The sequence below is a fragment of the Crotalus tigris genome, unplaced genomic scaffold, assembly GCF_016545835.1.
Source record: "Crotalus tigris isolate CLP2741 ecotype Arizona unplaced genomic scaffold, ASM1654583v1 scf7180000017855.1216408, whole genome shotgun sequence".
In the NCBI taxonomy this organism is placed as follows: Eukaryota; Metazoa; Chordata; class Lepidosauria; order Squamata; family Viperidae; genus Crotalus; species Crotalus tigris.
This window is the reverse complement of record NW_024096677.1, coordinates 1,188,132-1,200,184: the sequence shown is the minus strand read 5'-3', so window position 1 is coordinate 1,200,184 and position 12,053 is coordinate 1,188,132.

The following is a 12,053-nucleotide window of genomic DNA, read 5'->3' as shown; positions in this document are numbered from 1 at the left end:
AAGATGCAGTCTGTTAAAACTAACCTGTGGTGGGAGAATCTATCTTCTATTACTTTACTTCATTGGGCTAAAGATCTGACCATTTGTATTCAGATGAAGTCCAGGACAGTCCACCTGAAGCCAGATGGGATGATGACCAAATGGGATTATGCAATTTTCAGGCATGGATAGAGATAGCAATTGAGTCAAACAGCCAAACAGGAGATGCCCATATTTGATGGCTAATGGCTATAAGAAAAGGATTAAATTGATTGAACTATGATAGCTAGAGCTAATGAAGTTTCTATGTAAAAGAAAGTGACAACTTTTGTGGGAAGGCTTTTCTGTGGGAAAAAAAGGGGGGCAAAGCTCTCTGGCTGCTCCCTTCCCCCATTATCCCTACAGCAGAGATTGTGGCCGTAAGAGTTTGCACAAGGAAGCAAGCCTTCACAATTTGGAGGGGGGAGGAAGAGTGCATTTTTGCAGCTATGAAGGCTTGCATTTTTTTCTGCCTTTGTACCATGCAAGACAACAACTGTGAAGGTCAATTGAAATCTTTGAGTCTTTCTGTACCCAATAAGTTGGAGTTAAAAAAGATATGTCAAACTCAACATCTGTGAGCCAGATCCAGCATGTCATCTCTTTAGATCTGGCCTGTGGGACTGCCCTGGAGACAGTGAGGGGCCATGTTCTGCTGCCTCAGCCTGGGCCCAGCCCAGCTGGGCACTTGCTCCTAGGTGTATGCACAGGAGGTGGTGAGCATGTGGGGGCTGGCGGTGCCCAGAAGCAGCTGCAGCTTGTTGGCCCCTTGGCCACTCATTGGCTGGCAGTGATGGCCAGTTTGATGTGAGCCTGAGGCATCCAATAAGCTGCACTCGGCCCTGCCCCAGCTGCACCGTACTTGCGCACCTCGGTTTCCTGAAGCCAGGCTACCCCCGCTCCGCCACCTGCCTTGCCTTGCCCCCACAGCGGCAGCCCTGTCCAGCAGGAGCCCTGCCCCCCCTTCCCTTTTCTCCAGCCTGGGAAGCTCGTGAGCCCAGAGGGGAAGCTGGCATTGCAGCCCGCTGGGCAAAGCAGCCACCTCAGAGCGGTGCCTGCGAGCCTCACCCCCCCCTCACCCACCATGAGCAACCGGGCCAAGGACAGGGAACACAGCAGCACCAGCCTCGAGGAGGTAAGCATGGCTGGGTGCCCCCTCAGGGAAGTGGGGCTGGGCTGAAAGGTCCTTTTTGGCTCTTTTCCTCCCTGGGGGGACTTGGAGAGGTTACTCTCACAGTTACTGTTTTTAAGCCAGGTTTTGCCTAACCTGTACTTGTACCTTTGGTTTATCTGGTCAGGAAAAACCAAAGGTACAAGTACAGATTTAGGCGAAACCAGGCTCAAAAACAGTAACTGTGAGAGGGACCAGCCAGTTGATGCTGTGTCTCAGGTCCACCCGAGACCACCTCCCTTGGACCGATTGCGACTGATAGCTGAACAGACTGGCGTCTGTCGTGACCGTGAGTCGCCTGGGCTCCTTGAAAAGAGACCCTCTGGTCATGGCTGGAGAGAGCCACTTTCTGAGGGAGCATAAGATGTGTGGTGGAATCCTTACCTCTCGGGTGGAAGTGCTTGTTCCCTGCTTTTGATAAGGGAGTAGACATCACTGGATGGATCGCGAGTGTAACCTGGCCCAGGGCACGAAATCATCTTTCCCAGGAGCTTGGAGAGCCTGGAAGGGGACAGGACCTTCTCTCTGCAGACCTTGAGAACTAGGTCCCGTATGCTGCCCCTGCGTTCCTGGGACAGATAAACCCAACACTCTACCGTGTCTATGATGGCTCCTAGGTGGAGCAATCTGGTCGATGGGACTGTCTAGCTTTTCTTGAAATTGACTGAAAAGCCATGGCTCTGCAAGACTCCAATCACCAGTCTCAGGTCTGTCAGAGCCCTCTGCGGAGAGGACGACTGTATCAAGATGTCGTCCAGGTAGCATTGCACTCGAACTGGCATCAATCTCAGGTGTGCTGCAAGAATCGCCAGTACCTTGGAAAAAAACCTTGGAGCCGAGGACAGGCTGAATGGCAGTGCCCTGTACTGGTAATACTGTCCCATGTAGCTGAACCTGAGAAACCGGCAGTGGCTGGGACTGATGGGGATGTGAAGGTATGCCTCTGTGAGGTCCACTGAGGTGAGAAAGTCCTCCTTTTGGATGCTGCCTAGGATGGACTGAAGTGTCTGCATTTTGAACCTTCGGTATGCCAAATAAAAGTTCAGATGCTTTAGGTCTAAGATTGCTCTCCATCCTCCTGAGGTCTTGGGGACTACGGAGAGGATGGAGTAGAATCCGTGCCCCCGTTGGGCCACAGGTACCAGTTCTATCGCTCTGATGTCTAGTAAGTGACGAACGGCCTCCTGCATGAGGCCTCTCCTTGCAGGCTTCTTTGATAGGGGGCAAGCAATGAACCTTTTTGGTGGACTGGATATGAATTCCAGAGACAGGCCATGGCGAATGGTGTCCAGGACCCAGGCGTCTGTGGTGGTGGTCTCCCACTGAGTGACAAAGAGGGAGAGCCTTCCCCCTATGGGAGGCTCCACTGGGGGGTCACTTCTTACGGAAGGGGCTACCCCCGCCTCGAAAGGGCCATTTGGACTGGAATTGCTGCCTGGGCCTTGTGGCTGGTCTGTTTGCCTGACAGTCCTGTCTGGGCGTGAAGGGCCGAGAAGGTCGCATGACTGTTGGGGTAGTGGTAGCCCGAAAGGTCTGTCTACAATTGTAAGGGGTAGTACGCCTATCGGATCGTTTAGTGATATGTGCCAAGATCTTCTTTTTATCCTTGTTCTCTGACAGGTATGGGGCTAAGGCATCCCCAAACAACTTACCGCCCTGGTATGGAGCTGCCGCCAGACGCCACTTGGACTTCGCGTCTGCCTGCCAGTGTCTTAGCCATAGCATGCGGCGGGCTGTCACGTTAGATGCCAAGGATCTGGAAGAGAATCGAGCAGTGTGCAAAGTCGCATCGGAAGCGTATTCCGTCGCAGCCACTAGCTTGCTCAGGTCCTGATGTGTGCGAACATCATCCGCAGGGATCCTGGCCTGCAGTTGACGCAGCCAGATGAGGACGGACCTGGTGAAAAAGAAAGCTGAGGTGGATGCCCTGATGGACCACGCCGCCACCTGGTGTGACCTCCTAAAAGTCATTTCCGCTCTGCGTTCCTCAGATTTTAGGGCCTCTGCCATATCCCCCAAAATCGCAGCAAGGGAAAACAGGTGAGCCAGGGGCTCATCCACCGTGGGTACATTCGGCGCCTCCTCTAACTCTGAGGCCACACTAAACAATTTCCTATCATTACCACCTGGAAGGGGAAAGGTACCCAGTGAAGCCCATTGTTTCTTAACTGCGTTGAGGAACAACATGGAAAATGATGTTGGGTGACCACTGATTCAATGAAGACGGGGTCCGCCTCTGGATCCGTTGCGGTATCTGCTGGGGCGGGCTGGCTGGGTCTCCCATGTGGTACTGAGCTAACCTTGCGGAGCAGAGGAAGGAAAAGCGAAGGATTAAATAGCCCTCCGAATGGGTGCGGATCTGGAACCGGTTCCTCCACCTCTGACCATGAAGCGTCGAGCTCCTGATCCTGCTCAGGGGTCACTGAGACCCCGCTTAAGGAAAAATGGGAGGGAGAAGGAGGATCCCGAGAACTGTGAAGTACTGGACGCGAAAGAGGAACGGAGAGCAAGGATTCCGCTCTGGGCACCAACAGAGTCCTGACCGTAAGGGCCCTCCACGGCCTGGGCTACCAAGGTCTGAATTCTATCGTCCAGGGCTGAGAGGGTGAATATGTAAGGTGGCTTCCGGGGTATGGGGGGACCTGAAGGCTTGCACCTCAGGTACCACCTCAGCCTGGTCATAAGAAGATCCGTGTTCTGCCAGTGCCCAGACTTCCTGAGGAGAATCAGCAAGACCTAAGGGCAGATCAAAAAAGGTGGCCTCTGTCTGAGCAGTCTCAGCCCTGGCCTGTTTTTGAGCTTTTTCAAACTCTTTTTCCAATGCCTGATGTCTCCTGCTGGCTTGTCTTTCAGCCAATTTGAAGATTTTCCCCCTGAAGCAGCCTTGGGCCTGACCTTGGCTGCGATCCCACCAGCGGCCTCTTGGGAGGGAGATCTGTGCCTTTTCCTGACTGAGGAGGAAGGAGAGGTGGCCCTGGACTGGGCAGCCATGTTATCCTCCATGCTGGTATGAAATCTTCAGGTGCGCGAGCGGGTGCATCTGGGAAAGGGATCAACTGGCTGATAAGGTTGTAGGGCAAAGGCTGGAATTAGATTGCTCTACCACCCCCCCCCCTGGCCACTGAACCAGTGGTATCTAAAAAAAGGCCCTGGTTCTACTTGCAGTCACTTGCTTCCACCTGGAGTGGACTGCGGCCTGCTGTGTTGCCAGGCCAGCAATAAAAAAGGTGGCAACAGCACAGTGTCAGAGGCTAGGACTACTGTAGTGGTTAGCAAGTCCAAGGTGACCAGGGTTTGGGACACCAGGAGGCCCAATAATTAACTCTTGGGCCTATGCCAAGGATAGCAGGAAAAATTCCAATTGCCACAAGGGGGATTACCAAGGATGACCTGATAGAATCCCCCCCCCAAGTCCTTGGCTGAGAAAAGCAGGGAAAGGCCCTTGTCAAGGGAGGCCTCAGCGAGGCCTTGTTCGGTCCTGGCTAGGCCGAAGCCTCCAAGGTCTAGCCCAGGTCTAGGCCTTCGCTGAGGGAATGCCCCCCCAAGGTTGAAAGGAAGGCCTTTGGTTGATTTAGGAACAGGGGAGTTAGGTGAGAAAGTCCTTTCTACCCCCCCCCCACCTTCCCTTGCAGTCCGCAAGGGTTTTGGAGGCCATGTGGTTGTCAAAATGGCGACCGCGACTCAGGCCGCTCACCCCCTCCGGCTCCATGGAGTGTGGAACACACCCAGCCCGATGATCCTTCCCGGGGAGGAACGGAGCCGAAGAAGGTCCTGCAGCTGGTCGTCGGTGGCCAAGAGACGCTGCGAGGCCGTCCAAGGCCCCTGCAGCCTCCACACCCAACCGGCTCTTTAAGGCTGTCGGAGCTGCAGCCGCGAGCTCCGACCGCCAGAAGGGAGTTGAGTCCTCCCCACAGCCTCCGAAAGGAGAGAGCAAGTAAATCCGAGGCCCAAGGGCTCCGCAAGCCGGCTGGGCTGTTTCAGCTCGTCGGGACTGTAGCCACAAGCCCCGATGCCGGGAGAGTTGGAGGGGGGGAAGCGGGGGGGGGAGAAAGCAAACCAAACAAAGGAAATGCAGAAAGCCTCCCTTTCCTCAACAAGGGAGGGGGATTTAGAAGCCAAACGGAGTCCTCCGTCTGGAAAGCTGAGTCCCAGTGGGAATCAGTAAAGTTTGGTCCTCTACAGGAGCATTGGTCCCAACGCTGCTCAGAGGACTCAGAAGGAAGGAAAGTTTCTAGTCTAATAATGAAATGGATAATCCACTAATAGGTATCTACCTGTCTGTGAGCCAAGCTTGCAGGTCTGTTCAGGGCCAGATCAAGTCGAAAACTGGGGCAATCAGGCCCTGGACAGGCGTGGCAAGTTTGGCTGACTTGATCTGATTGGGCAGGAGGATTAAGTTAACCCATTAATGGATTATCCATCTCTGTGCTGAGAAACGGCGTTCAGGTAAGACAACGCTCCTTCTCCTTAATTCCAGGTTGCTTCTCTCAATTAGTTTCCATCGTTTCTTGTCTTGCCTCTGGTACTTTGGAAAATATGTTGACCCTCTCCTCCTTGTGGCAGCCCCTCAAATACTGGAATACTGCTATCATGTCCCCCCCCCAGTCCTCCTTTTCTCTAAACTGGCCATTCCCAAATCCTGCAACTGTTCTTCATATGTTTTCATCTCCAGACCTTTAATCATCTTAGTTGCTCCTCTTTGCACTTTTTCCAAGGCCTTTTTTGTAATGTGACCAAAACTGGATGTAGTATTCCAGATGTGGCCTTCCTAACAGTGAGGACAATTAACCAGTGGAGCAGCTTGTCTTCGGACGTTGTGAGACTGGACAGCCACTTATCTGAAATGCCAGTTCTATTCTGATTTGAAGTGGCCAATATGGACGCTGCCTCTTGCCCTTAAGATGTGTTTCCCCTGCAGCCTCTGCATGCAGCTGTTTAATGATGGCTGAGCTTCCCAAAGTGGAGGTTGCTTTCTTCAGATGTGGCCCCCGCAGCTTGCACCCCCTCTTCTGCCATCTAACCAGCATTGCCTGCAAAAGCTAAATTTTGGATGGATATTTCAAGGATTTTGACCTCTATTTCTGGCTTCATGGACATAGTAGAATTATTGGGAAAAGATGGAGACTGTGGTTCCTTGTTTCCTGTTTGGGAAAACTTTCGAGAAGGATGCTGGCTTGTTGGGGCAGCTTTCCCTCATGCAGCTCCCCGCCACCCCTCCTCCTCTCCAGAGATCTTTGGAATTCAACCTAGAACTTTGGCGTGCTGCATGCGCACATCCCCATGCCATTCCTGGCTTAGAGACTTTTATCCACATCTGAGCTGGATAAAAGTCCCCAAACTTGGAATGCAGTGTGTGTGTGCATGCGTGCGAGAGCATGAGCTTGGCTGCCGACAGTTTGGGGAGGCAAGGAGCTTGTGGGGCACCAAGCTTTCCCCACATTGAGTTTGTTCCGTGCCGACTTAGCCATCTCGAGTCAGCGGAGCTGGACTGGCTGCACCTACCCAGCCACGTGTCAGAATCCAATTATATTTCATCTCTAGTTATCGACTATGGAAAACCCCATTTCTGCCCTCTCTGGATTTTGTTATACAATGAAGGGGAAGGGGGGGTGAACAAAGGGGTTTTATGGCCCTCACTTTGTTCGGTACAACTTCAAAAGGGACTGAATGTGTATACCACCAAAAGGACTACACATAACAATGGGGCCATCAACTTTCATCTATTCCCCTCTGAAGTCTCCCTTCTGCCGGCAGTGAGGAAAAAGGGGGTGGAAATGTAACGCCTGGGATTGTCACTGGAAGAATGGTGGGGTGGGGCTGCTGGGAACCCCTTAAAACCTTGAACCATAGGGCTTGGGCCCCAAGTACTGTCTAGAACACCTGCAACCATTTTCTCTTAATAAAGGATGCCTGTTGGAAGAAATATTCCAAGAGTTCTGTCTTCTTAAGATGCAAAGTGGGGTGGGTCCTTACATTAGACAGGACTTGCAGAATTAGTCCACCTGGAAGGGAGAACCTTGCCGGGGGACTTTGCAAAAATTACCGTGTCAGACAACGGAACAAGGAAGGGAGAAAACTCCCCAGAAAGGGAGCCGCTGCCCCAACTGAAACCCTGCCAGATGTCGGGATCTGAGAGGTCAGATTCCTCAGGAGAAGAAGTGGTGGAGACACGGGACCACAAACCTCAGTGCTCAATGGACATTGGAAAGAAAGGCGAGTGGGAAAAGAAATCAAGAAAGGTGACCCTGAGATGGGGGGCCAACCAACCAGAATGGAAGCCGGAGATGGAGAAATCCCTGCATGCAAGTGAAGAGGAAGGGAGCTGGGCACCGTACTCGAGCTGGATCCTAGAGAAAGCTATTGACCTGATGAAGAAAACTGTCAGCTCCCTAGGAGAGGAGAATTCTGAGCCCTACAGCTGCCCCAGCTCCTGGAGCCGCAAAGGGAGAGACACCGAGGTGGAAGTGGAACCTGCAGCCCCGGGGACATCTGCTGATCCAGTAGTCCCCATTCCCCGCTGACCCACAGATGGCGATCTGGATGGAAGACACTACCACTACCATCGACAATGAAGGCATCGGTCCATTCAAAGACTCCCGCTGCTGGAAGTGAAATTCAAGGGGGAGCCAACATGCTTGGGGTTTTTCCTAACCCAAGTCCTCAGCTACATGAAGGAATACGGGCAGGACATCCCCAGCGACGAAGCCTGTATCCAGATTGTGCAATCTGCCCTGGACGGGCTGGCCGCAGATTGGGTGGTGAACTTGCACAACTCCAATGCCCCAGAGCTCAACGACTTCAACCATTTCATGTCCTCTCTGAGAAGGTGATTTGAGGACCCCTAGCTGATCGCAAAGCCCGCAAAAGGATAAAAACAATGAGGCAAGGCAAACGCCCGGTAGCCGAATATATGCAAGAATTCCGGGCCATTGCCAGCAAACTGAACTGGCCGGAAGACATCCTCCTTAGCCATTTCAAAGACGGACTAAATTATGACCTATATGACGCTTGCCTGCCCCGAGGGGACCCACACCAACTTGAGGAATGGTACGTCTTGGCAGAGGAAGCAGAGGTCGACATATTGAAGAGGCACCGCTGAGGAAAACAATGGAGCCGCTCACTGCCTGAGTTGACACGCGAACCAGTGAAACCATCGGCTATGGCCAAGGAGCAATGGGGTGTTTCAAGTGCGGGAGAGAAGGGCATCAGGCTATAGAATGCTGCTCAAAAGCCCCCCAGCACAACCCAGACAGATCACCGGCCAGCAAATCTGGAAAGTCTCCAGCTAAGCCAAAAGAACCTGCCATGAGAATGATGGAGGCTGTGGAATCCCCCACCTCTGCTCATCAGGGGGAAAGAACTCCAGCCTACACCACAGGGCCGGTGGACGCCTCCGATGACAGCTCAGAGGGCAAACCCCTGGTAAGTGGACGCATCGCACTCATCCTCAAGACAGTGACTATATTAATTCCCCCCATGCCCGAAGCCGTGAAGGTGAAAGCATTAATAGACTCTGGCTGCACCCACTGCCTCATTAGCCCGACGCTAGTGGGGAATCTGGGCATTCCGTTGAGGAGACTGGAACAACCAATCTCATTTGGCCAGTTAGATGGGTCCATAGCGGGGGGGGGCAGCTACCCTAGCCACTTTACCAATACACCTCTCCCTGGGCAAACATGAGGAAGACATAACGTTTGTGGTGACCCCAGGCATGGAATGCCCAATGATCCTAGGGATGGAATGGTTAAAAAAATGGAACCCCTGGGTGAATTGGAGGACGGCAGAAATCAAATTCCCGAAGGGGGATCCTATGGACTTAAAATCCCAAGAAGGGCTACCAAAATCACGAACAGAAAAAGCATCCATGGGAGAGGAAAAGGGACTACCAGAAATACCAGAGGAATACAGAGACTGTGCTGAAGTTTTCAGTGAGGAGAGGGCGGATGAGCTCCCCCCCCATCGACCCACAGACTGTGCCATTGAATTCAAGCCTGGGGCAAAAGTTCCGAAGCCCAGATTATACACCATGAGCCCAAAGGAGAAGGAGGAAATGGAAAGATTCATTAAAAAAAACCTAGAAAGGGGGTTCATTGAGCCAGCCAAGCCTAAAGTGGCTGCCCCAGTCCTCTTTAGAGAGAAGGATGGCTCTTTACGCTTATGCGTGGATTATAGGGCCCTGAATACAATCAGTGAAAGCAACCCATACCCTCTGCCCCTCATGAAGGACATGTTGTCACACCTCTCAAAAGGGAATTTTTTTTTCTAAAGTAGATCTAAAGGAAGCTTTCTAAAGTAGACCTAAGGGAAGCTTACTAAGGAAGGGGATGAATGGAAGATCGCATTTAACTGCCCCATGGGGTGCTATCAATTCAAAGTCTTGCCATTTGGATTACAAGGGGCCCCCGCAGTATTTATTCAATTAATCAATGACATTCTAAGGGAGCACCTATTTAAGGGGGTCCTGGTTTACTTAGACGACATTCTTATCTTCACCGAATCAAAAGAGGAACATGTCCATGCGAGCCGCTCACCTATATGCCAAACTTTCGAAATGCAAATTCCACCAGGAAAGGATAAACTACCCTAGGTAATCGCATATCCCCACAGGGCATTGAAATGGACCCAGAGAAGGTCAGAGCAGTATTAGATTGGGCACCACCCTGCACAAGAAAGAAACTGCAAAGTTGCCTGGGCTTCGCAAACTTTTACCGCCAATTCATCCCCTCATTTGCCCAGATAGCCCTGCCCCTCACGAACTTACTAAAAATGAAGGGAGCATCCTCAGTAAAACCTAGCCAGCCACTAACATGGACAATGGAGTGCCAAGCAGCATTTGAGAGATTAAAGAGACTTTTCTCTGCCGAACCAGTACTGAGGCACTGGTTTTGCCATGACACAAGATCAGCAGGGCATTTTGGATTTGTAAAAACATTACACTTAATTAAACGGCAATTTTGGTGGCCATCCATAAAAAAGGGACATAGAAAGTTACGTGGCCAGCTGCCCAAAGTGTGCAACTGCAAAGAGGTTGCAAGGGAAATTGCCCGGACTGTTACAAACAGTGGCAAATCCCTCAGCCCCTGGAGGGAAATAGCCATGGATTTTATAGTGGAATTACCAGAAAGCAATGGGAATACTGTTGTCTGGACGGTCACAGACTTGTTTTCCAAATAGGTGCACTTTATCCTTTGCCAAAAGATTCCCACTGCCTTAGCAAAACTTTTCGTCCAGCACATTGTAAATTGCATGGGGCACCCCAACGCATCATCTCTGATAGGGGAGTGCAATTTACATCTACATTTTGGAAGGAATTTTTATCCCTCTTAGGGACCACTCAGCGACTGACATCTAGCCACCATCCACAAGGGGATGGACAAACAGAACGTTGTCACTCAGTACTTGAACAATATTTAAGATGTTTTATTAATTTTCAGCAAACAAATTGGATGGACCTACTCCCTTTCGCAGAAGTTGCCTACAATAATGCAGTCCACTCCAGCACAGGTTACACTCCTTTTCAAATAGCCACCGGTCAAAGTTTCAATCCCATGCCAGAATTAACCCCAAACGAACCGGCGATCCCATTACTGAAAGAATGGATAGAACAATTACAAAACACCTGGCCAATAGTTAGAAAAGTACTAGATGAAGCTAGGCAGGCATACAAAGCACAAGCCGATAAAAAAAGGGTTGAGCCTACACCATTCATTATAGGAGAAATGGTGTACTTATCTACAAAATAGCTAAAGTCCCTACAACCCTGTAAAAAGCTTGGACCAAATATATAGGGCCTTTTCCAATTAAAAGAATCATAAACCCAGTAACAGTAGAATTAGAATTACCCCAAAATCTCAGGCAAATACACCCAATTTTTCATTGCAGCTTGCTGAAAAGAGAGCACCAGTCACCTTTACAGTCAAAAATCCCCCCCACCACCTCCAATCATGGTGGAGGGCGAAAAACACTTCAAAATAAAGGAAATCCTAGACTCTAGGAGATATCATGGAGTGACTCAGTACCTAGTTGCATGGAAATACCTCCCTGCCTCACAAAATGAGTGGGTCCATAAATGTCATGTCAGAGTCCCAAAGCTATTAAAGAAGTTTCACACAGAGTATCCTAACAAGCCTGACTAAATTTTATACCTGTTTTGTTTTTCTTTCAGGTGGATCTATCTTATTTTTAAGGGGGCAGGATGTCAGAATCCAATTATATTTCATCTCTAGTTATCGACTATGGAAAACCCCATTTCTGCCCTCTCTGGATTCTGTCATATGATGAAGGGGAATGGGGGTGAACAAAGGGGTTTTATGGCCCTCACTTCCTTCAGTACAACTTCAAAGGGATTGAATGTGGATACCACCAAAAGGACTAAATCATAACAATGGGGCCATCAGCTTTCATCTACTCCTCTCTGAAGTCTCCCTTCCACCGGCAGTGAGGAAAAAGGGGGTGGAAATATAACGCCTGGGATTGTCACTGGAAGGATGGTGGGGTAGGGTGGGGTTGCTGGGAACCCCTTAAAACCTTGAACCATAGGGCTTGGCCCCCAAGTCCTGTCTAGAATGCCTGCAATAATTTTCTCTTAATAAAGGTTGCCTGTTGGAAGAAATATTCCAAGAGTTCTGTCTTCTTAAGATGCAAAGTGGGGTGGGTCCTTAATCACGCCCACCTGGCCATAAAGAGTCAGCTGCACTGAGTGGTGTTGAGCCGGCCATGCCCAACCACCACATCTAGTTGTGCAACTTGACTGTTACCACCCAACCACACCTACCCAGCCATGCCCATATGGCCCTTTAATGGTAACCATAATGCTAACACAGCCCTCAATGAAACTGAGTTTGACACCTCTGAGATAAAAGAT